This window comes from Ambystoma mexicanum, chromosome 9 (genome assembly GCF_040938575.1).
Source record: "Ambystoma mexicanum isolate Mex_15411 chromosome 9, UKY_AmexF1_1, whole genome shotgun sequence".
Taxonomy (NCBI): Eukaryota; Metazoa; Chordata; class Amphibia; order Caudata; family Ambystomatidae; genus Ambystoma; species Ambystoma mexicanum.
The window spans coordinates 486865050-486890498 of NC_090931.1; the positions used below are offsets into that span (position 1 = coordinate 486865050).

The 25449-nt window shown below is 51.0% G+C and overlaps 1 protein-coding gene across 13 annotated transcripts in view; it reads right to left on the reverse strand.

The window, feature by feature from the left end:
• Positions 1–25449, reverse strand: part of PITPNM3 (PITPNM family member 3) — a 6156742-nt gene that overhangs the window by 833227 nt on the left and 5298066 nt on the right. The gene's annotated exons all lie outside the window — the stretch shown is intronic.

Here is a 25449-nt window from a genome sequence, read left to right on the forward strand (position 1 = left end):
AAAAAATGCATTTTCCACACATTTCGCTCGGCTCACCCATCGAAACACGCCCCAACAGCAAATGGCCTACTGTCCCGTGTTCCCACAGGTGTCTTCATGAAAACGGTACCTCACATGTGTGGGTGCACCTACCTAGCCGCCAAAGGAAAAGCCTAAAACACAAGTAACCCCAAGTCTGTTTACTGACTGGAATTTGAGACGCTCTGCCGACTGGCGCAACATACAGATATGGGCCTCGGGTGTCCAAGCCACCGGGGAAAACAGGTAACCGCATGCATTTCCAAAAAGAGGACACCCGTGGGAATCTGCAGAGGTATGATATGCCCAAATCGCTCCAGATTTTATTACCCAGACACCCCCACAAAATCCAAAATGTGGGAAAATAAATGCATTTTCTGCATATTTTGCTCAGCTCACCCCTCGAAACACGCCCCCAATAACACATGGCCCACAGTCCCGCATTCCCACAGGTGTCCCGATGAAAACGGTACCTCACATGTGTGGGTGCACCTACCTAGCCGCCAAAGGAAAAGCCTAAAACACAAGTAACCCCAAGTCTGTTTACTGACTGGAATTTGAGACGCTCTGCCGACTGGCGCAACATACAGATATGGGCCTCGGGTATCCAAGCCACTGGGGAAAACAGGGAACCCCATTCATTTCCGAAAAGAAGACACCTTTCGGTATCCGCAGAGGTATGATATGCCCAAATCGCCTCAGAATTTATTACCCAGACACCCCCGCAAAGTCCGAAATGTGGGGAAAAAAACGCATTTTCCGCACATTTCACTCGGCTCACCCATAGAAACATGCCCCCAACAACACATGGCCGACAGTCCCGCGTTCCCACAGGTGTCCCGATGAAAACGGTACCTCACATGTGTGGGTGCACCTACCTGGCCGCTAAGGGGAAAGCCTAAAACACAAGTAACCCTAAATCTGTTTTCTGACCGGAATTTGAGACGCTCTGCCGACAGGCACAACATACAGATATGGGCCTTGGGTGTCCAAGCCACCAGGGAAAACAGGGAATCCCATGCATTTCCGACAAGAGGATACCCATGGGAATTGGCAGAGGTATGATATGCCTAAATCGCCCCAAAATGTATTATCCAGACACCCCCACAAAGTCCGAAATGGGGGGAAAAAAATGCATTTTCCGCACATTTCGCTCGGCTCACCCATCGAAAAACACCCCCAACAGCAAATGGCCTACCGTCCTGCGTTCCCACAGGTGTCCCGATGAAAACAGTACCTCACATGTGTGGGTGCACTTACCTGGCCGCCAAGGGGAAAGCCTAAAACACATGTAACCCCAAGTCTGTTTTCTGACCGAAATTTGAGACGCTCTGCCGACCGGCACAACATACAGATATGGGCCTCGGGTGTCCAAGCCACCGGGGAAAACAGGGAAACTCATACATTTCCAAAAAGAGGACACCGTGGGAATCTGCAGAGGTATGATATGCCCAAATCGCTCCAGATGTTATTACCCAGACACCCCCACAAAGTCTAAAATGTGGGAAAAAAAATGCATTTTCTGCACATTTCGCTCGGCTCACCCATCGAAACACGCCCCCAACAACACATGGCCTGCAGTCCCGCGTTCCCACAGGTGTCCCGATGAAAACGGTACCTCACGTGTCGGTGCACCTACCTGGCCGCAAAGGAGAAAGCCTAAAACACAAGTAACCCCAAGTCTGTTTACTGACTGGAATTTGAGACGCTCTGCCGACTGGCGCAACATACAGATATGGGCCTCGGGTGTCCAAGCCACTGGGGAAAACAGGGAACCCCATGCATTTCCAAAAAGAAGACACCCGTGGGAATCCGCAGAGGTATGATATGCCCAAATCGCCGCAGAATTTATTACCCAGACACCCCCGCAAAGTCCAAAATGTGGGGAAAAAAACGCATTTTCCGCACATCTTGCTCGGCTCACCCATCGAAACATGCCCCCAACAACACATGGCCTACAGTCCCGCGTTCCCACAGGTGTCCCGATGAAAACGGTACCTCACATGTGTGGGTGCACCTACCTGGCCGCCAAGGGGAAAGCCTAAAACACAAGTAACCCTAAATCTGTTTTCTGACCGGAATTTGAGACGCTCTGCCGACCGGCGCAACATACAGATATGGGCTTCGGGTGTCCAAGCCACCGGAGAAAACAGGGAATCCCATGCATTTCCAAAAAGAGGACACCCGTGGGAATCCGCAGAGGTATGATATGCCCAAATCGCCCCAGAATGTATTACACAGACACCTCCGCAAAGTCCAAAATGTGGGAAAAAAAACAAATTTTCCACACATTTTGCTCGGCTCACCCATCGAAAAACACCCACAACATCACCTGGCCTACCGCCCCACGTTCCCACAGGTGTCCCGATGAAAACGGTACCTCACATGTGTGGGTGCACCTACCTGGCCACCAAGGGGAAAGCCTAAAACACAAGTAACCCCAAGTCTGTTTTCTGACTGGAATTTGAGACTCTGCCGACAGGTGCAACATACAGATATGGGCCTTGGGTGTCCAAGCCACCGGGGAAAACAGGGAACCGCATGCATTTCCAAAAAGAGGACACCCGTGGGAATCCGCAGAGGTATGATATGCCCAAATTGCCCGAGAATTTATTACCCACACACCCCCGCAAAGTCTGAAATGTGGGAAAAAAACACATTTTCCGCACATTTCGCTCAGCTCACCCATCGAAACACGCCCCCAACAGCACATGGCTACCATCCCGCGTTCCCACAGGTGTCCCGATGAAAACGGTGCCTCACATGTGTGGGTGCACCTACCTGGCCACCAAGGGGAAAGCCTAAAAGACAAGTAACCCCAAGTCTATTTTCACACCGAAATTTGAGACGCTCTGCCGACCGGCACAAGATACAGATATGGGCCTCGGTTGTCCAAGCCACTGGGGAAAACAGAGAACCCCATGCATTTCTGAAAAGAGGACACCCGTGTGAATCCGCAGAGGTATGATATGTCCTAATCGCCCCAGAATGTATTATCCAGACACCCCCACAAAGTCCGAAATGGGGGGGAAAAAAACGCATTTTCCGCACATTTCGCTCGGCTCACCCATCGAAACACACCGCCAACAGCACATGGCCTACTGTCCCGCGTACCCACAAGTGTACCGATGAAAATGGTACCTCACATGTGTGGGTGCACCTACCTGGCCACCAAGGGGAAAGCCTAAAACACAAGTAACCCCAAGTCTGTTTTCTGACTGGAATTTGAGACGCTCTGCCTACCTGCACAACATACAGATATGGGCTTCGGGTGTCCAAGCCACCTGGGAAAACAGGGAATCCCATGCATTTCCAAAAAGAGGACACCGGTGGGAATCCGCAGAGGTATGATATGCCCAAATCGCCCCAGAATTTATTACCCAGACACCCCCGCAAAGTCCGAAATGTGGGGAAAAAAATGTATTTTCAACACATTTCGCTCAGCTCACCCATCAAAACACGCCCCCAACAGAACATGGCCTACCATCCCGCGTTCCCACAGGTGTCCCGATGAAAACGGTACCTCACATGTGTGGGTGCACCTACCTGTCTGCCAAGGGGAAAGCCTAAAACACAAGTAACCCCAAGTCTGTTTTGTGACTGGAATTTGAGACGCTCTGCCGACCGGCGCAACATACAGATATGGGCTTCGGGTGTCCAAGCCACCGTGGAAAACAGGGAACACCATGCATTTCGAAAAGAGGAAACCCGTGGGAATCTGCAGAGGTATGATATGCCCAAATCGCCCCAGATTTTATTACCCAGACACCCGCGCAAAGTCCGAAATGTGGGAAAAAAATGCATTTTCCACACATTTCACTCGGCTCACCCATCGAAACACGCCCCCAACAGCAAATGGCCTACTGTCCCGCCTTTCCACAGGTGTCTTGATGAAAACGGTACCTCACATGTGTGGATGCACCTACCTGGCTGCCAAAGGAAAAGCCTAAAACGCAAGTAACCCCAAGTCTGTTTTCTGACTGGAATTTGAGACGCTCTGCCGACCGGCACAACAAACAGATATGGGCCTTGGGTGTCCAAGCCACCGGGGAAAACAGGGAACCGCATACATTTCCAAAAAGAGGACACCCGTGGGAATCTGCAGGGGTATGATATGCCCAAATCTCTATAGATTTTATTACCCAAACACCCCCACAAAGTCCAAAATGTGGGAAAAAAATGCATTTTCTGCAAATTTAGCTCGACTCACCCATCGAAACAGTCCCCCAACAACACATGGCCTACAGTCCCGCGTCCCCACAGGTGTCCCGATGAAAACGGTACCACACATGTGTGGGTGCACCTACCTGGCCGCCAAGGAGAAAGCCTAAAACACAAGTAACCCCAAGTCTGTTTACTGACTGGAATTTGAGACGCTGTGCCGACTGGCGCAACATACAGATATGGGCCTCGGGTGTCCAAGCCACTGGGGAAAACAGGGAACCCCATGCATTTCCAAAAAGAAGACACCTGTGGGAATCCGCAGAGGTATGATATGCCCAAATCGCCCCAGAATTAATTACCCAGACACCCCCGCAAAGTCCGAAATGTGGGGAAAAAAACGCATTTTCCGCACATTTTGCTCAGCTCACCCATCGAAACATGCCCCCAACAGCACATGGCCTACCATCCCGCGTTCCCACAGGTGTCCCGATGAAAACGGTACCTCACATGTGTGGGTGCACCTACCTGTCTGCCAAGGGGAAAGCCTAAAACACAAGTAATCCCAAGTCTGTTTTGTGACTGGAATTTGAGACGCTCTGCCGACCGGCGCAACATACAGATATGGGCCTCGGCTGTCCAAGCCACCGTGGAAAACAGGGAACACTATGCATTTCGAAAAGAGGAAACCCGTGGGAATCTGCAGAGGTATGATATGCCCAAATCGCCCCAGATTTTATTACCCAGACACCCGCGCAAAGTCCGAAATGTGGGAAAAAAATGCATTTTCCACACATTTCGCTCGGCTCACCCATCGAAACACGCCCCCAACAGCAAATGGCCTACTGTCCCGCCTTTCCACAGGTGTCTTGATGAAAACGGTACCTCACATGTGTGGATGCACCTACCTGGCTGCCAAAGGAAAAGCCTAAAACACAAGTAACCCCAAGTCTGTTTTCTGACTGGAATTTGAGACGCTCTGCCGACCGGCACAACAAACAGATATGGGCCTTGGGTGTCCAAGCCACCGGGGAAAACAGGGAACCGCATACATTTCCAAAAAGAGGACACCCGTGGGAATCTGCAGAGGTATGATAGGCCCAAATCTCTATAGATTTTATTACCCAGACACCCCCACAAAGTCCAAAATGTGGGAAAAAAATGCATTTTCTGCACATTTAGCTCGACTCACCCATCGAAACAGGCCCCCAACAACACATGGCCTACAGTCCCGCGTTCCCACAGGTGTCCCGATGAAAACGGTACCACACATGTGTGGGTGCACCTACCTGGCCGCCAAGGAGAAAGCCTAAAACACAAGTAACCCCAAGTCTGTTTATTGACTGGAACTTGAGACGCTGTGCCGACTGGCGCAACATACAGATATGGGCCTCAGGTGTCCAAGCCACTGGGGAAAACAGGGAACCCCATGCATTTCCAAAAAGAAGACACCCGTGGGAATCCGCAGAGGTATGATATGCCCAAATCGCCCCAGAATTTATTACCCAGACACCCCCGCAAAGTCCGAAATGTGGGGAAAAAAATGCATTTTCCGCACATTTTGCTCGGCTCACCCATCGAAACATGCCCCCAACAACACATGGCCTACAGTCCCGCATTCCCACAGGTGTCCGGTTGAAAACGGTACCTCACATGTGTGGGTGCACCTACCTGGCCGCCAAGGGGAAAGCCTAAAACAAAAGTAACAGTAAATCTGTTTTCTGACCGGAATTTGAGACGCTCTGCCGACCGGCACAACATACAGATATGGACCTCGGGTGTCCAAGCCACCAGGGAAAACAGGGAACCCCATACATTTCCGACAAGAGGACACCCGTGGGAATTCGCAGAGGTATGATATGCCTAAATCGCCCCAGAATTTGTTACACAGACACCCCCGCAAAGTCCAAAATGTGTGGAAAAAAATGCATTTTCTGCACATTTCGCTCGGCTCACCCTTCGAAACACGCCCCCAACAGCACATGGCCTACCGTCCCGCGTTCCCACAGGTGTCCCGATGAAAACGGTACCTCACATGTGTGGGTTCACCTACTGTCTGCCAAGGGGAAAGCCTAAAACACAAGTAATCCCAAGTCTGTTTTGTGACTGGAATTTGAGACGCTCTGCCGACCGGCGCAACATACAGATATGGGCCTCGGCTGTCCAAGCCACCGTGGAAAACAGGGAACACTATGCATTTCGAAAAGAGGAAACCCGTGGGAATCTGCAGAGGTATGATATGCCCAAATCGCCCCAGATTTTATTACCCAGACACCCGCGCAAAGTCCGAAATGTGGGAAAAAAAACGCATTTTCCACACATTTCGCTCGGCTCACCCATCGAAACACGCCCCCAAAGCAAATGGCCTACTGTCCCGCCTTTCCACGGGTGTCTTGATGAAAACGGTACCTCACATGTGTGGATGCACCTACCTGGCTGCCAAAGGAAAAGCCTAAAACACAAGTAACCCCAAGTCTGTTTTCTGACTGGAATTTGAGACGCTCTGCCGACCGGCACAACAAACAGATATGGGCCTTGGGTGTCCAAGCCACCGGGGAAAACAGGGAACCGCATACATTTCCAAAAAGAGGACACCCGTGGGAATCTGCAGAGGTATGATATGCCCAAATCGCCCCAGAATTTATCACCCAGACACCGCCCGCAAAGTCCGAAATGGGGGGGGGAACGCATTTTTCGCACATTTCGCTCAGCTCACCCATCGAAAAACACACCCCCAACAGCACATGGCTTACCGTCCCGCATTCCCACAGGTGTCCTGATGAAAACTGTACCTCTCATGTGTGGGTGCACCTACCTGGCCGCCAAGGGGAAAGCCTAAAACACAAGTAACCCCAAGTCTGTTTTCTGACTGGAATTTGAGACGCTCTGCCGACCGGCGCAACATACAGATATGGGCCTTGGGTGTCCAAGCCACCGGGGAAAACAGGGAACCGCATGCATTTCTGAAAAGAGGACACCCGTGGGAATCTGCAGAGGTATGATATGCCCAAATCGCTCCAGATTTTATTACCCAGACACCCCCGCAAATTCCGAAATGTGGGAAAAAAATGCATTTTCTGCACATTTCGCTCGGCTCACCCATCGAAACACACCCCCAACAGCACATGGCCTACTGTCCCGCGTTCCCACAGGTGTCCCGATGAAAATGGTACCTCACATGTGTGGGTGTACCTACCTGGCCGCCAAGGGGAAAGCCTAAAGCACAAGTAACCCCAAGTCTGTTTTCTGACTGGAATTTGAGACACTCTGCCGACCGGCACAAAATACAGATATGGGCTTCGGGTGTCCAAGCCACCGAGGAAAACAGGGAACCCCATGCATTTCCGAAAAGGGGACACCTGTGGGAATCCACAGAGGTATGATATGTCCAAATTGCCCCAGAATGTATTACCCAGACACCCCCGCAAATTCCGAAATGGGGGGAGGAAATGCATTTTCCGCACATTTCGCTCGGATCACCCTTCGAAACACACCCCCAACAGCACATGGCCTACCGTCCCGCATTCCCACAGGTTTCCCGATAAAAACGGTACCTCACATGTGTGGGAGCACCTACCTGGCCGCCAAGGGGAAAGCCTAAAACACAAGTAACCCCAAGTCTGTTTTCTGACTGGAATTTCAGACGCTCTGGCGACCAGCGCAACATACAGATATGGGCCTTGGGTGTCCAAGCCACCGGGGAAAACAGGGAACCGCATGCATTTCCGAAAAGAGGACAGCCGTGGGAATCTGCAGAGGTATGATATGCCCAAATTGCTCCAGAATTTATTACCCAGACACCCTGGCAAAGTCCGAAATGTGGGGAAAAAAATGCATTTTCTGCACATTTCGCTCGGCTCACCCATTGAAACACGCCCCCAACAACACATGGCCTACCGTCCCGCGTTCCCACAGGTGTCCCGATGAAAACGGTACCTCATATGTGTGGGTGCACCTACCTGGCCACCAAGGGGAAAGCCTAAATTACAAGTATCCCAAGTCTGTTTTCTGACCGCAATTTGAGACGCTCTGCCGACCGGCGCAATATACAGATATGGGCCTCGGGTGTCCAAGCCACTGGGGAAAACAGGGAACCCCATGCATTTCCGAAAAGAGGACACCCGTGGGAATCCGCATAGGTATGATATGCCCAAATCGCCCCAGAATTTATTACCCCGACACCCCAGCAAAGTCTGAAATGTGGGAAAAAAACACATTTTCTGCACATTTCGCTCAGCTCACCCATCGAAACACGCCCTCAACAGCACATGGCCTACCATCCCGCGTTCCCACAGGTGTCCGATGAAAACGGTACCTCACATGTGTGGGTGCACCTACCTGGCCACCAAGGGGAAAGCCTAAAAGACAAGTAACCCCAAGTATGTTTTCACACCGAAATTTGAGACGCTCTGCCGACCGGCACAACATACAGATATGGGCCTCGGGTGTCCAAGCCACCGGGGAAAACAGAGAACCCCATGCATTTCCGAAAAGAGGACACCCGTGGGAATCCACAGAGGTATGATATGCCCAAATCGCCCCAGAATTTATTATCCAGACCCCCCGCAAAGTCCGAAATGGGAGGAAAAAAAAACGCATTTTCCGCACATTTCGCTCGGCTCACCCATCGAAACACACCCCAACAGCACATGGCCTACCGTCCCACTTTCCCACAGGTGTCCCAATAAAAACGGTACCTCACATGTGTGGGTGCATCTACCTGGCCGCCAAGGGGAAAGCCTAAAACACAAGTAACCCCAAGTCTCTTTTCTGACTGGAATTTGAGACGCTCTGCCGACCGGCGCAACATACAGATATGGGCCTCGGGTGTTCAAGCCACTGTGGAAAACACGGAACCCCATGCATTTTGAAAAGAGGAAACCCGTGGGAATCTGCAAAGGTATGACATGCCCAAATCGCCCCAGATTTTATTACCCAGACACACGCGCAAAGTCCGAAATGTGGGGAAAAAAATGCATTTTCCACACATTTCGCTCGGCTCACCCATCGAAACACGCCCCCAACAGCAAATGGCCTACTGTCCCGCATTCCCACAGGTGTCCCGATGAAAACGGTACCTCATATGTGTGGGTGCACTGTTAGGCGGAAACCTGTGCAGTTCCCTCTGGGACCACTGCAAAAGATTTAGGACTACAGGTTTTTGGCAGTAAACCCACTTGGTAGCAGTCTGTACCACACAGATTCACTTGGTAGCTGTGGCAGAGCAGTCAGACCTCCCTCAAGAAGAGTTAGGCAGTATGTGGAGTATACAATATAGGGCAATCTACACAGTAGAACAAGCAAACACGGAACAAGGCTTCGGTGTAAAGATATAAAGGTATTTATTTTTAACAACACATCTATGGAAAACACTCTGGCACTTATACGTCAAACAACTTCAATCACAATTACTATACGAAGAAAAAGATCATTCGCCCTAACAATAGTTTAACAAGTCTAGGTTCACTGGCATCACTTATTTGCAGACAGAGGTGTATGCTTTAACATAGATGGTATTCTAGTATTTGTTAGGACGGGAGAGAAAAATAAGACAGGTTATGAAGTCAACTCGGTATCAATACTTTTCGGACAAATGCAAGGCAAGTAAGGCAAAGTCTACTGCAGATCACAAAGTTCAGAGGCCAGGCCCACTCGGAGAGAGGCAAGGCAATATGTCCCAAAAAGTGTCTCAGTGGAAATGCGCTTCGAGTCTTAATCGCAAAATTGTTATGGAAAGATTGGACCAGTTCAGAACAACACGTAAAAGAAAGCTTGGAGGCGACCCAACGGAAAGGCGAGGATTAAGACACCTCACTCGATCCGGCAGAAAGGGAAGCGAGGTGGACAAGGTACCTTGATTGTGGAGAGACAGCTCCGGCGGGGGCAGTTGTTCCTGGTGGTGGATGCACGTCGGGTCTTTGCCAAGAGAAGAGATGATCTCATCGTCGAAGGAAAGTTGAAGATCGTTGCACCACCAGGGAAGAGACCAGCCGCGGAGTGCTCCGTCACAAGGTACCACCTTTTGGTCACGGTACAGGGGTAGTGGCTATCCGGTTGCCGTGGTGCTCTGCACGGGCAATTCGACCACTGCGTCCTGGAGCGAAGAAAAAGCAAAGGGGACTGGTTGTTCCCACCAGTCAGGGGAAGAGACTCTCCGGCAGGGAGATCTCCTCTGTCGTCGGGAAGTGGTGAGTCGGTTCCACAGGGCTCCACCGGCGGTGTCGTTATTGCAGGTCAGCTCAGCTTTACTCTCGTCGGATTCTTAGGTCCTGTGGCGACTTCTGAAGATCCAGTCCCAAAAGCCCTGCTTTTATGCAGAAAACCCCCATTCATTCAGCCTAGCTGTCAATCACAACACGCTAAGTGGTGAGGGGGGAGGCTCACCACTTGGGCCAATCACACCAGAGTGCGACCGGAGTTGGCAAGGCAACTCGGTCCAGGGTGCCTAAACCCCCTCCCACACCCCTGTGGTAACACAGACAGAATGGCACCACTTTGGAGGGTCTCTGTACAGAAGGCCGTCAAAAGTGGAACAAAGGGCTCAACCTTTGGTTTAGGAGTCACAGAGACGAACACAGACGCCATTTTAAAAACCGAGTTCTGGCAGAAAATACCATCCGATAGACTTATTTAAGATAAGTAAACCGGTGGTACGTTAGAGATTAACGGGAAAAAGGTATCAATCTCCAACAATGGGAAGAATCCCATAGGGTTATGTTCGGGGTCGAACATAACAAGTAGTTTCCACTGCCACCAGCCAAAACTCGATGAGGAGGGACGGGACAGTGCCCCCTCGAATAACAGACCCAGGAGTAATCGAATTACCCCTACTAGTACGTCCACAATAGGATGGTTTGTACTAGCTCTGTTAGTAAATTTGGGTCTAGTAAAGCCTATGGTGACTTTACATGCCCGGGGAGACAGTAGTCAGTCCCCGGGTATGGAGTCTATGATGGAGGTCCGCTAGGATGCCCCAGTGTTACGGCACGTAGGGTGCGGTATAACACACATAGAAAAACATATGAGACCCTATGGAGTAAAAGACCCCATAGCCCATAGAACACATTCACATTTAAAGGAATTACACACATTCATGTCCAAGAGTGGGAGAAAAAGAGTCTCACTCTTGGCAGGATGGAAAAAAAACAAACTCCAGAAATCCAGCAAAGCTGCTGGGGGACTCACTAGGCTAGGAAATTCAGCCTAAACAGAGAATTCTCCCTAACATGCACCTACCTGGTCACAAAGGGGAAAGCCTAAAACACAAGTAACACCAAGTCTGTTTCCTGACCGGAATTTGAGACGCTCTGCCGACCGGCGCAACATACAGATATGGGGCTCGGGTGTCCAAGCCACCGTGGAAAACAAGGAACACCATGCATTTCAAAAAGAAGAAACCTGTGGGAATCTGCAGAGGTATGACATGCCCAAATCGCGCCAGAATTTATTACCCAAACACCAGCGCAAAGTCCGAAATGTGGGGAAAAAAACACATTTTCTGCACATTTCGCTCGGCTCACCCATCGAAACACGCCCCCAACAACACATGGCTTACTCTCCCGCGTTCCCACAGGTATCCCGATGAAAACGGTACCTCACATTTGTGGTTGCACCTACCTGGCCGCCAAGGGGAAAGCCTAAAACACAAGTAACCCCAAGTCTGTTTTCTGACTGGAATTTGAGACGCTCTGCCGAAAGGCATAACATACAGATATGGGCCTCGGGTGTCCAAGCCACCGGGGAAAACAGGGAAACCCATGCATTTCCGAAAAGAGGACACCGTCGGAATCCAGAGAGGTATGATATGCGCAAATCGCCCCAGAATGTATTACCCATACATCCCGCAAAGTCCGAAATGTGGGAAAAAAACGCTTTTCCCACGCATTTCGCTCGGCTCAACCATTGAAACACACCCCCAACAGCACATGGCCTACCGTCCCGCGTTCCCACAGGTGTCCCGATGAAAACGGTACCTCACATGTGTGGGTGCACCTACCTGGCCGCCAAGGGGAAAGCCTAAAACACAAGTAACCCCAAGTCTGTTTTCTGACTGTAATTTGAGACTCTCTGCCGACCGGCGCAACATACAGATATGGGCCTTGGGTGTCCAAGCCACCGGAGAAAACAGGGAACCGCATGCATTTCCAAAAAGAGGACACCCGTGGGAATCGGCAGAGGTATGATATGCCCAAATTGCCCCAGAAATTATTACCCAGACACCCCCGCAAAGTCTGAAATGTGGGAAAAAAACACATTTTCTGCACATTTCGCTCAGCTCACCCATTAAAACACGCCCCCAACAGCACATGGCTACCATCCCTCGTTCTCACAGGTGTCCCGATGAAGACGGTACCTCACATGTGTGGGTGCACCTACATGGCCACCAAGGGGAAAGCCTAAAAGACAAGTAACCCCAAGTCTGTTTTCACACCGAAATTTGAGACGCTCTGCCGACCGGCGCAACATACAGATATGGGCCTTGGGTGTCCAAGCCACCGCGGAAAACAGGGAACCGCATGCATTTCCCAAAAGAGGACATCCGTGGGAATCTGCAGAGGTATGATATGCCCAAATTGCTCCAGATTTTATTACCCAGACACCCCTGCAAAGTCCGAAATGGGGGGAAAAAACATTTTCCGCACATTTCGCTCAGCTCACCCATTAAAACACACCCCCAACAGCACATGGCTACCATCCCGCGTTCCCACAGGTTTCCCGATGAAGACGGTACCTCACATGTGTGGGTGCAATGACCTGGCCACCAAGGGGAAAGCCTAAAACACAAGTAACCCCAAGTCTGTTTTCACACCGAAATTTGAGACGCTCTGCCGACCGGCACAACATACAGACATGGGCCTCGGGTGTCCAAGCCACAAGGGAAAACAGTTAACCCCATGCATTTCCAAAAAGAGGACACCCGTGGGAATCCGCAGAGGTATGATATGCCCAAATCGCCTCAGAATTTATAATCCAGACACCCCCGCAAAGTCCGAAATGGGGGAGAAAAAAACACATTTTCCGCACATTTCGCTCGGCTCACCCATCGAAACACACCCCCAACAGCACATGGCCTACCGTCCTGCATTCCCACGGGTGTCCCGATGAAAACGGTACCTCACATGTGTGGGTGCACCTACCTGGCTGCCAAGGGAAAAGCCTAAAACACAAGTAACCCCAAGTCTGTTTTCTGACTGGAATTTGAGACGCTCTGCCGACCGGCGCAACATACAGATATGGGCCTTGGGTGTCCAAGCCACCGGGGAAAACAGGGAACCGCATGCATTTCCCAAAAGAGGACATCCGTGGGAATCTGCAGAGGTATGATATGCCTAAATCGCTCCATATTTTATTACCCAGACACCCCCGCAAATTCTGAAATGTGGGCAAAAAAAACGCATTTTCTGCACATTTCGCTCGGGTCACCCATCGAAACAAACCCCCAACAACACATGGCCTACTGTCCCGTGTTCCCACAGGTGTCCCGATGAAAATGGTACCTCATATGTGTGGGTGCACCTACCTGGCTGTCAAGGGGAAAGCCTAAAACACAAGTAACCCCAAGTCTGTTTTCACACCGAAATTTGAGACGCTCTGCCGACCGGCACAACATACAGATATGGGCCTCGGGTGTCCAAGCCACCAGGGAAAACAGGGAACCCTATGCATTTCCAAAAAGAGGACTCCCGTGGGAATCTGCAGAGGTATGATATGCCCAAATCGCCCCAGAATTTATTACCCAGACACCCCCGTAAAGTCCGAAATGTGGGAAAAAAACGCATTTTCCGCACATTTCGCTCGGCTCACCCATTGAAACACGCCCCCAACAGCAAATGGCCTATTGTCCCGCATTCCCACAGGTGTCCCGATGAAAACGGTACCTCACATGTGTGGGTGCACCTACCTGGCCGCCAAGGGGAAAGCCTAAAACACAAGTAACCCCAAGTCTGTTTTCTGACTGGTATTTGAGACTCTCTGCCGACCGGCGTAACATACAGATATGGGCCTTGGGTGTCCAAGCCACTGGGAAAACAGGGAACCGCATGCATTTCCAAAAAGAGGACACCCGTGGGAATCCGCAGAAGTATGTTATGCCCAAATCGCCACTGAATGTATTACCCAGACACCCCCGCAATGTCCGAAATGTGGGAAAAAAAACAATTTTCCGCACATTTCGCTCAGCTCACCCATCGAAACACGCCCCCAACAGCACATGGCCTACCATCCCGGGTTCCCACAGGTGTCCCGATGAAAACGGTACCTCACATGTGTGGGTGCACCTACCTGGCCGCCAAGGGGAAAGCCTAAAACACAAGTAACGCCAAGTCTGTTTTCTGACTGGAATTTGAGACACTCTGCCGACCGGCCCAACATACAGATATGGGGCTCGGGTGTCCAAGCCACCGTGGAAAACAGGGAACACCATGCATTTCAAAAAGTAGAAACCCGTGGAAATCTCCAGAGGTATGACATGCCCAAATCGCCCCAGATTTTATTACCCAGACACCGGTGCAAAATCCGAAATGTGGGAAAAAAACAAATTTTCTGCACATTTCGCTCGGCTCACCCATCGAAACACGCCCCCAACAGCAAATGGCTGGCCTACTGTCCCGCATTCCCACAGGTGTCTCGATGAAAACGGTACCTCACATTTGTGGGTGCACCTACCTGGCCGCCAAGGGGAAAGACTAAAACACAAGTAACCCCAAGTCTGTTTTCTGACTGGAATTTGAGACGCTCTGCCTACCTGCACAACATACATATATGGGCTTTGGGTGTCCAAGCCACCAGGAAAAACAGGGAACCCCATGCATTTCCGAAAAGAGGACACCCGTGGGAATCCACAGAGGTATGATATGCCCAAATCGCCCCAGAATTTATTACCCAGACACCCCCGCAAAGTCCGAAATGGGGGAGAAAAAAACACATTTTCCGCACATTTCGCTCGGCTCACCCATCGAAACACACCCCCAACAGCACATGGCCTACCGTCCTGCATTCCCACGGGTGTCCCGATGAAAACGGTACCTCACATGTGTGGGTGCACCTACCTGGCTGCCCTGGGGAAAGCCTAAAACACAAGTAAGCCCAAGTCTGTTTTCTGACTGGAATTTGAGACGCTCTGCCGACCGGCGCAACATACAGATATGGGCCCTGGGTGTCCAAGCCACCGGGGAAAACAGGGAACCGCATGCATTTCCCAAAAGAGGACATCCGTGGGAATCTGCAGAGGTATGATATGCCCAAATCGCTCCAGATTTTATTACCCAGACACCCCCGCAAAATCCGAAACATGGGCAAAAAAATGCATTTTCTGCACATTTTGCTCGGGTCACCCATCGAAACACGCCCCCAACAACACCTGGCCTACCGTCCCGCGTTCCCACAGGTGTCCCGATGAAAACTGTACCTCACATTTGTGGTTGCACCTACCTGGCCGCCAAGGGGAAAGCCTAAAACACTAGTAAGCCCAAGTCTGTTTTCACACCGAAATTTGAGACGCTCTGCCGACCGGCACAACATACAGATATGGGCCTCGGGTGTCCAAGCCACCGTGGAAAACAGGGAACCCCATGCATTTCTGAAAAGAGGACACCCGTGGGAATCCGCAGAGGTATGATATGCCCAAATCGCCCCAGAAGTTACAATCCAGACACCCCCGCAAAATCCGAAATGGGGGGGGGGGGGGAACGCAATTTCCGCACAATTCGCTTGGCTCACCCATCGAAACACATCCCCAACAGCACATGGCCTATCGTCCCGCGTTCCCACAGGTGTCCCAATGAAAACGGTACCTCACATGTGTGGGTGCACCTACCTGGCCGCCAAGCGGAAAGCCTAAAACACAAGTAACCCCAAGTCTGTTTTCTGACTGTAATTTGAGACTCTCTGCCGACCGGCGCAACATACAGATACGGGCCGTGGGTGTCCAAGCCACCGGGGAAAACAGGGAACATCATGCATTTCCAAAAAGAGGACACCCGTGGGAATCCGCAGAGTTATGATATGCCCAAATTGCCCCAGAAGTTATTACCCAGACACCCCTGCAAAGTCTGAAATGTGGGAAAAAAACACATTTTCTGCACATTTCGCTCAGCTCACCCATTAAAACACGCCCCCAATAGCACATGGCTACCATCCCGCGTTCCCACCGGTGTCCCGATGAAGACGGTACCTCACATGTGTGGGTGCACCTACCTGGCCACCAAGGGGAAAGCCTAAAACACTAGTAACCCCAAGTCTGTTTTCACACCGAAATTTGAGACGCTCTGCCGACCGGCACAACATACAGATATGGGCCTCGGGTGTCCAAGCCACCGGAGAAAGCAGGGAACCCCATGCATTTCCGAAAAGAGGACACCCGTGGGAATCCGCAGAGGTATGATATGCCCAAATCACCCCAGAATGTATTACCCAGACACCCCCGCAAAGTTCGAAATGTGGGGAAAAAAACGCATTTTCCACACATTTGGCTCGGTTCACCCATCGAAACACGTCCCCAAACACACCTGGCCTACCGTCCCACGTTCCCACAGGTGTCCTCATGAAAACGGTACCTCACATATGTGGGTGCACCTACCTGGCCACCAAGGGGAAAGCCTGAAACACGAGTAACCCCAAGTCTGTTTTCTGACTGGAATTTGAGACTCTGCCGACAGGTGCAACATACAGATATGGGCCTTGGGTGTCCAAGCCACCGGGGAAAACAGGGAACCGCATGTATTTCCAAAAAGAGGACACCCATGGGAATCCGCAGAGGTATGATATGTCCAAATCGCCGCAGAATTTATTATCCAGACACCCCCGCAAATTCCGAAATGGTGGGAAAAAAACGCATTTTCCGCACATTTCGCTTGGCTTACCCATGGAAACACACCCCCAACAGCACATGGCTACCATCCCGCGTTCCCACAGGTGTCCCGATGAAAACGGTACCTCACATGTGTGGGTGCACCTACCTGGCCACCAATGGGAAAGCCTAAAAGACAAGTAACCCCAAGTCTGTTTTCAGACCAAAATTTGAGACGCTCTGCCGACCGGCACAACATACAGATATGGGACTCGGTTGTCCAAGCCACCGGGGAAAACAGAGAACCCCATGCATTTCCGAAAAGAGGACACCCGTGTGAATCCGCAGAGGTATGATATGTCCAAATCGCCGCAGAATTTATTATCCAGACACCCCCGCAAATTCCGAAATGGTGGGAAAAAAACGCATTTTCCGCACATTTCGCTCGGCTCACCCATCGAAACACACCCCCAACAGCACATGGCCTCCCGTCCCGCGTTCCCACAGGTGTACCAATGAAAACGGTACCTCACATGTGTGGGTGCACCTACCTGGCCGCCAAGGAGAAAGCCTAAAACACAAGTAACCCCAAGTCTGTTTTCTGACTGGAATTTGAGACGCTCTGCCTACCTGCACAACATACAGATATGGGATTCGGGTGTCCAGGCCACCGGGGAAAACAGGGAACCCCATGCATTTCCGAAAAGAGGACACTCGTGGGAATCCGCAGAGGTATGATATGCCCAAATCGCCCCAGAATTTATTACCCACACACTACCGCAAAGTCCGAAATGTGGGAAAAAAAATGCATTTTCCACACATTTCGCTCGGCTCACCCATCGAAACACACCCCAACAGCAAATGGCCTACTGTCCCGTGTTCCCACAGGTGTCTTCATGAAAACGGTACCTCACATGTGTGGGTGCACCTACCTAGCCGCCAAAGGAAAAGCCTAAAACACAAGTAACCCCAAGTCTGTTTACTGACTGGAATTTGAGACGCTCTGCCGACTGGCGCAACATACAGATATGGGCCTCGGGTGTCCAAGCCACCGGGGAAAACAGGTAACCCTATGCATTTCCAAAAAGAGGACACCCGTGGGAATCTGCAGAGGTATGATATGCCCAAATCGCTCCAGATTTTATTACCCAGACACCCCCACAAAATCCAAAATGTGGGAAAATAAATGCATTTTCTGCACATTTTGCTCAGCTCACCCCTCGAAACACGCCCCCAATAACACATGGCCCACAGTCCCGCATTCCCACAGGTGTCCCGATGAAAACGGTACCTCACATGTGTGGGTGCACCTACCTAGCCGCCAAAGGAAAAGCCTAAAACACAAGTAACCCCAAGTCTGTTTACTGACTGGAATTTGAGACGCTCTGCCGACTGGCGCAACATACAGATATGGGCCTCGGGTATCCAAGCCACTGGGGAAAACAGGGAACCCCATTCATTTCCGAAAAGAAGACACCCTTCGGAATCCGCAGAGGTATGATATGCCCAAATCGCCTCAGAATTTATTACCCAGACACCCCCGCAAAGTCCGAAATGTGGGGAAAAAAACGCATTTTCCGCACATTTCACTCGGCTCACCCATAGAAACATGCCCCCAACAACACATGGCCGACAGTCCCGCGTTCCCACAGGTGTCCCGATGAAAACGGTACCTCACATGTGTGGGTGCACCTACCTGGCCGCTAAGGGGAAAGCCTAAAACACAAGTAACCCTAAATCTGTTTTCTGACCGGAATTTGAGACGCTCTGCCGACAGGCACAACATACAGATATGGACCTCGGGTGTCCAAGCCACCAGGGAAAACAGGGAACCCCATGCATTTCCGACAAGAGGATACCCATGGGAATTCGCAGAGGTATGATATGCCTAAATCGCCCCAAAATTTGTTACCCAGACACCCCCGCAAAGTCCAAAATGAGGGGAAAAAAATGCATTTTCTGCACATTTCGCTCGCCTCACCCATCGAAAAACGCCCCCAACAGCAAATGGCCTACCGTCCTGCGTTCCCACAGGTGTCCCGATGAAAACAGTACCTCACATGTGTGGGTGCACTTACCTGGCCGCCAAGGGGAAAGCCTAAAACACATGTAACCCCAAGTCTGTTTTCTGACCGAAATTTGAGACGCTCTGCCGACCGGCACAACATACAGATATGGGCCTCGGGTGTCCAAGCCACCGGGGAAAACAGGGAAACTCATACATTTCCAAAAAGAGGACACCGTGGGAATCTGCAGAGGTATGATATGCCCAAATCGCTCCAGATGTTATTACCCAGACACCCCCACAAAGTCTAAAATGTGGGAAAAAAAATGCATTTTCTGCACATTTCGCTCGGCTCACCCATCGAAACACGCCCCCAACAACACATGGCCTGCAGTCCCGCGTTCCCACAGGTGTCCCGATGAAAACGGTACCTCACGTGTCGGTGCACCTACCTGGCCGCAAAGGAGAAAGCCTAAAACACAAGTAACCCCAAGTCTGTTTATTGACTGGAATTTGAGACGCTCTGCCGACTGGCGCAACATACAGATATGGGCCTCGGGTGTCCAAGCCACTGGGGAAAACAGGGAACCCCATGCATTTCCAAAAAGAAGACACCCGTGGGAATCCGCAGAGGTATGATATGCCCAAATCGCCGCAGAATTTATTACCCAGACACCCCCGCAAAGTCCGAAATGTGGGGAAAAAAACACATTTTCCGCACATTTCGCTCGGCTCACCCATCGAAACACACCGCCAACAGCACATGGCCTACTGTCCCGCGTACCCACAAGTGTACCGATGAAAACGGTACCTCACATGTGTGGGTGCACCTACCTGGCCACCAAAGGGAAAGCCTAAAACACAAGTAACCCCAAGTCTGTTTTGTGACTGGAATTTGAGACGCTCTGCCTACCTGCACAACATACAGATATGGGCTTCGGGTGTCCAAGCCACCTGGGAAAACAGGGAACACCATGCATTTCGAAAAGAGGAAACCCGTGGGAATCTGCAGAGGTATGATATGCCCAAATCGCCCCAGATTTTATTACCCAGACACCCGCGCAAAGTCCGAAATGTGGGAAAAAAATGCATTTTCCACACATTTCGCTCGGCTCACCCATCGAAACACGCCCCCAACAGCAAATGGCCTACTGTCCCGCCTTTCCACAGGTGTCTTGATGAAAACGGTACCTCACATGTGTGGATGCACCTACCTGGCTGCCAAAGGAAAAGCCTAAAACGCAAGTAACCCCAAGTCTGTTTTCTGACTGGAATTTGAGACGCTCTGCCGACCGGCACAACAAACAGATATGGGCCTTGGGTGTCCAAGCCACCGGGGAAAACAGGGAACCGCATACATTTCCAAAAAGAGGACACCCGTGGGAATCTGCAGGGGTATGATATGCCCAAATCTCTATAGATTTTATTACCCAGACACCCCCACAAAGTCCAAAATGTGGGAAAAAAATGCATTTTCTGCAAATTTAGCTCGACTCACCCATCGAAACAGTCCCCCAACAACACATGGCCTACAGTCCCGCGTTCCCACAGGTGTCCCGATGAAAACGGTACCACACATGTGTGGGTGCACCTACCTGGCCGCCAAGGAGAAAGCCTAAAACACAAGTAACCCCAAGTCTGTTTACTGACTGGAATTTGAGACGCTGTGCCGACTGGCGCAACATACAGATATGGGCCTCGGGTGTCCAAGCCACTGGGGAAAACAGGGAAGCCCATGCATTTCCAAAAAGAAGACACCCGTGGGAATCCGCAGAGGTATGATATGTCCAAATCGCCGCAGAATTTATTATCCAGACACCCCCGCAAATTCCGAAATGGTGGGAAAAAAACGCATTTTCCGCACATTTCGCTTGGCTTACCCATGGAAACACACCCCCAACAGCACATGGCTACCATCCCGCGTTCCCACAGGTGTCCCGATGAAAACGGTACCTCACATGTGTGGGTGCACCTACCTGGCCACCAATGGGAAAGCCTAAAAGACAAGTAACCCCAAGTCTGTTTTCAGACCAAAATTTGAGACGCTCTGCCGACCGGCACAACATACAGATATGGGACTCGGTTGTCCAAGCCACCGGGGAAAACAGAGAACCCCATGCATTTCCGAAAAGAGGACACCCGTGTGAATCCGCAGAGGTATGATATGTCCAAATCGCCGCAGAATTTATTATCCAGACACCCCCGCAAATTCCGAAATGGTGGGAAAAAAACGCATTTTCCGCACATTTCGCTCGGCTCACCCATCGAAACACACCCCCAACAGCACATGGCCTCCCGTCCCGCGTTCCCACAGGTGTACCAATGAAAACGGTACCTCACATGTGTGGGTGCACCTACCTGGCCGCCAAGGAGAAAGCCTAAAACACAAGTAACCCCAAGTCTGTTTTCTGACTGGAATTTGAGACGCTCTGCCTACCTGCACAACATACAGATATGGGATTCGGGTGTCCAGGCCACCGGGGAAAACAGGGAACCCCATGCATTTCCGAAAAGAGGACACTCGTGGGAATCCGCAGAGGTATGATATGCCCAAATCGCCCCAGAATTTATTACCCACACACTACCGCAAAGTCCGAAATGTGGGAAAAAAAATGCATTTTCCACACATTTCGCTCGGCTCACCCATCGAAACACGCCCCAACAGCAAATGGCCTACTGTCCCGTGTTCCCACAGGTGTCTTCATGAAAACGGTACCTCACATGTGTGGGTGCACCTACCTAGCCGCCAAAGGAAAAGCCTAAAACACAAGTAACCCCAAGTCTGTTTACTGACTGGAATTTGAGACGCTCTGCCGACTGGCGCAACATACAGATATGGGCCTCGGGTGTCCAAGCCACCGGGGAAAACAGGTAACCCTATGCATTTCCAAAAAGAGGACACCCGTGGGAATCTGCAGAGGTATGATATGCCCAAATCGCTCCAGATTTTATTACCCAGACACCCCCACAAAATCCAAAATGTGGGAAAATAAATGCATTTTCTGCACATTTTGCTCAGCTCACCCCTCGAAACACGCCCCCAATAACACATGGCCCACAGTCCCGCATTCCCACAGGTGTCCCGATGAAAACGGTACCTCACATGTGTGGGTGCACCTACCTAGCCGCCAAAGGAAAAGCCTAAAACACAAGTAACCCCAAGTCTGTTTACTGACTGGAATTTGAGACGCTCTGCCGACTGGCGCAACATACAGATATGGGCCTCGGGTATCCAAGCCACTGGGGAAAACAGGGAACCCCATTCATTTCCGAAAAGAAGACACCCTTCGGAATCCGCAGAGGTATGATATGCCCAAATCGCCTCAGAATTTATTACCCAGACACCCCCGCAAAGTCCGAAATGTGGGGAAAAAAACGCATTTTCCGCACATTTCACTCGGCTCACCCATAGAAACATGCCCCCAACAACACATGGCCGACAGTCCCGCGTTCCCACAGGTGTCCCGATGAAAACGGTACCTCACATGTGTGGGTGCACCTACCTGGCCGCTAAGGGGAAAGCCTAAAACACAAGTAACCCTAAATCTGTTTTCTGACCGGAATTTGAGACGCTCTGCCGACAGGCACAACATACAGATATGGACCTCGGGTGTCCAAGCCACCAGGGAAAACAGGGAACCCCATGCATTTCCGACAAGAGGATACCCATGGGAATTCGCAGAGGTATGATATGCCTAAATCGCCCCAAAATTTGTTACCCAGACACCCCCGCAAAGTCCAAAATGAGGGGAAAAAAATGCATTTTCTGCACATTTCGCTCGCCTCACCCATCGAAAAACGCCCCCAACAGCAAATGGCCTACCGTCCTGCGTTCCCACAGGTGTCCCGATGAAAACAGTACCTCACATGTGTGGGTGCACTTACCTGGCCGCCAAGGGGAAAGCCTAAAACACATGTAACCCCAAGTCTGTTTTCTGACCGAAATTTGAGACGCTCTGCCGACCGGCACAACATACAGATATGGGCCTCGGGTGTCCAAGCCACCGGGGAAAACAGGGAAACTCATACATTTCCAAAAAGAGGACACCGTGGGAATCTGCAGAGGTATGATATGCCCAAATCGCTCCAGATGTTATTACCCAGACACCCCCACAAAGTCTAAAATGTGGGAAAAAAAATGCATTTTCTGCACATTTCGCTCGGCTCACCCATCGAAACACGCCCCCAACAACACATGGCCTGCAGTCCCGCGTTCCCACAGGTGTCCCGATGAAAACGGTACCTCACGTGTCGGTGCACCTACCTGGCCGCAAAGGAGAAAGCCTAAAACACAAGTAACCCCAAGTCTGTTTATTGACTGGAATTTGAGACGCTCTGCCGACTGGCGCAACATACAGATATGGGCCTCGGGTGTCCAAGCCACTGGGGAAAACAGGGAACCCCATGCATTTCCAAAAAGAAGACACCCGTGGGAATCCGCAGAGGTATGATATGCCCAAATCGCCGCAGAATTTATTACCCAGACACCCCCGCAAAGTCCGAAATGTGGGGAAAAAAACACATTTTCCGCACATTTCGCTCGGCTCACCCATCGAAACACACCGCCAACAGCACATGGCCTACTGTCCCGCGTACCCACAAGTGTACCGATGAAAACGGTACCTCACATGTGTGGGTGCACCTACCTGGCCACCAAAGGGAAAGCCTAAAACACAAGTAACCCCAAGTCTGTTTTGTGACTGGAATTTGAGACGCTCTGCCTACCTGCACAACATACAGATATGGGCTTCGGGTGTCCAAGCCACCTGGGAAAACAGGGAACACCATGCATTTCGAAAAGAGGAAACCCGTGGGAATCTGCAGAGGTATGATATGCCCAAATCGCCCCAGATTTTATTACCCAGACACCCGCGCAAAGTCCGAAATGTGGGAAAAAAATGCATTTTCCACACATTTCGCTCGGCTCACCCATCGAAACACGCCCCCAACAGCAAATGGCCTACTGTCCCGCCTTTCCACAGGTGTCTTGATGAAAACGGTACCTCACATGTGTGGATGCACCTACCTGGCTGCCAAAGGAAAAGCCTAAAACGCAAGTAACCCCAAGTCTGTTTTCTGACTGGAATTTGAGACGCTCTGCCGACCGGCACAACAAACAGATATGGGCCTTGGGTGTCCAAGCCACCGGGGAAAACAGGGAACCGCATACATTTCCAAAAAGAGGACACCCGTGGGAATCTGCAGGGGTATGATATGCCCAAATCTCTATAGATTTTATTACCCAGACACCCCCACAAAGTCCAAAATGTGGGAAAAAAATGCATTTTCTGCAAATTTAGCTCGACTCACCCATCGAAACAGTCCCCCAACAACACATGGCCTACAGTCCCGCGTTCCCACAGGTGTCCCGATGAAAACGGTACCACACATGTGTGGGTGCACCTACCTGGCCGCCAAGGAGAAAGCCTAAAACACAAGTAACCCCAAGTCTGTTTACTGACTGGAATTTGAGACGCTGTGCCGACTGGCGCAACATACAGATATGGGCCTCGGGTGTCCAAGCCACTGGGGAAAACAGGGAAGCCCATGCATTTCCAAAAAGAAGACACCTGTGGGAATCCGCAGAGGTATGATATGCCCAAATCGCCCCAGAATTTATTACCCAGACACCCCCGCAAAGTCCGAAATGTGGGGAAAAAAATGCATTTTCCGCACATTTTGCTCAGCTCACCCATCGAAACATGCCCCCAACAGCACATGGCCTACCATCCCGCGTTCCCACAGGTGTCCCGATGAAAACGGTACCTCACATGTGTGGGTGCACCTACCTGTCTGCCAAGGGGAAAGCCTAAAACACAAGTAATCCCAAGTCTGTTTTGTGACTGGAATTTGAGACGCTCTGCCGACCGGCGCAACATACAGATATGGGCCTCGGCTGTCCAAGCCATCGTGGAAAACAGGGAACACTATGCATTTCGAAAAGAGGAAACCCGTGGGAATCTGCAGAGGTATGATATGCCCAAATCGCCCCAGAATTTATTACCCAGACACCCCCGCAAAGTCTGAAATGTGGGAAAAAAACTGCATTTTCCGCACATTTGGCTCGGTTCACCCATCGAAACACGCCCCCAACAACACCTGGCCTACCGTCCCACGTTCCCACAGGTGTCCTCATGAAAACGGTACCTCACATGTGTGGGTGCACCTACCTGGCCACCAAGGGGAAAGCCTGAAACACGAGTAACCCCAAGTCTGTTTTCTGACTGGAATTTGAGACTCTGCCGACAGGTGCAACATACAGATATGGGCCTTGGGTGTCCAAGCCACCGGGGAAAACAGGGAACCGCATGTATTTCCAAAAAGAGGACACCCGTGGGAATCCGCAGAGGTATGATATGTCCAAATCGCCGCAGAATTTATTATCCAGACACCCCCGCAAATTCCGAAATGGTGGGAAAAAAACGCATTTTCCGCACATTTCGCTTGGCTTACCCATGGAAACACACCCCCAACAGCA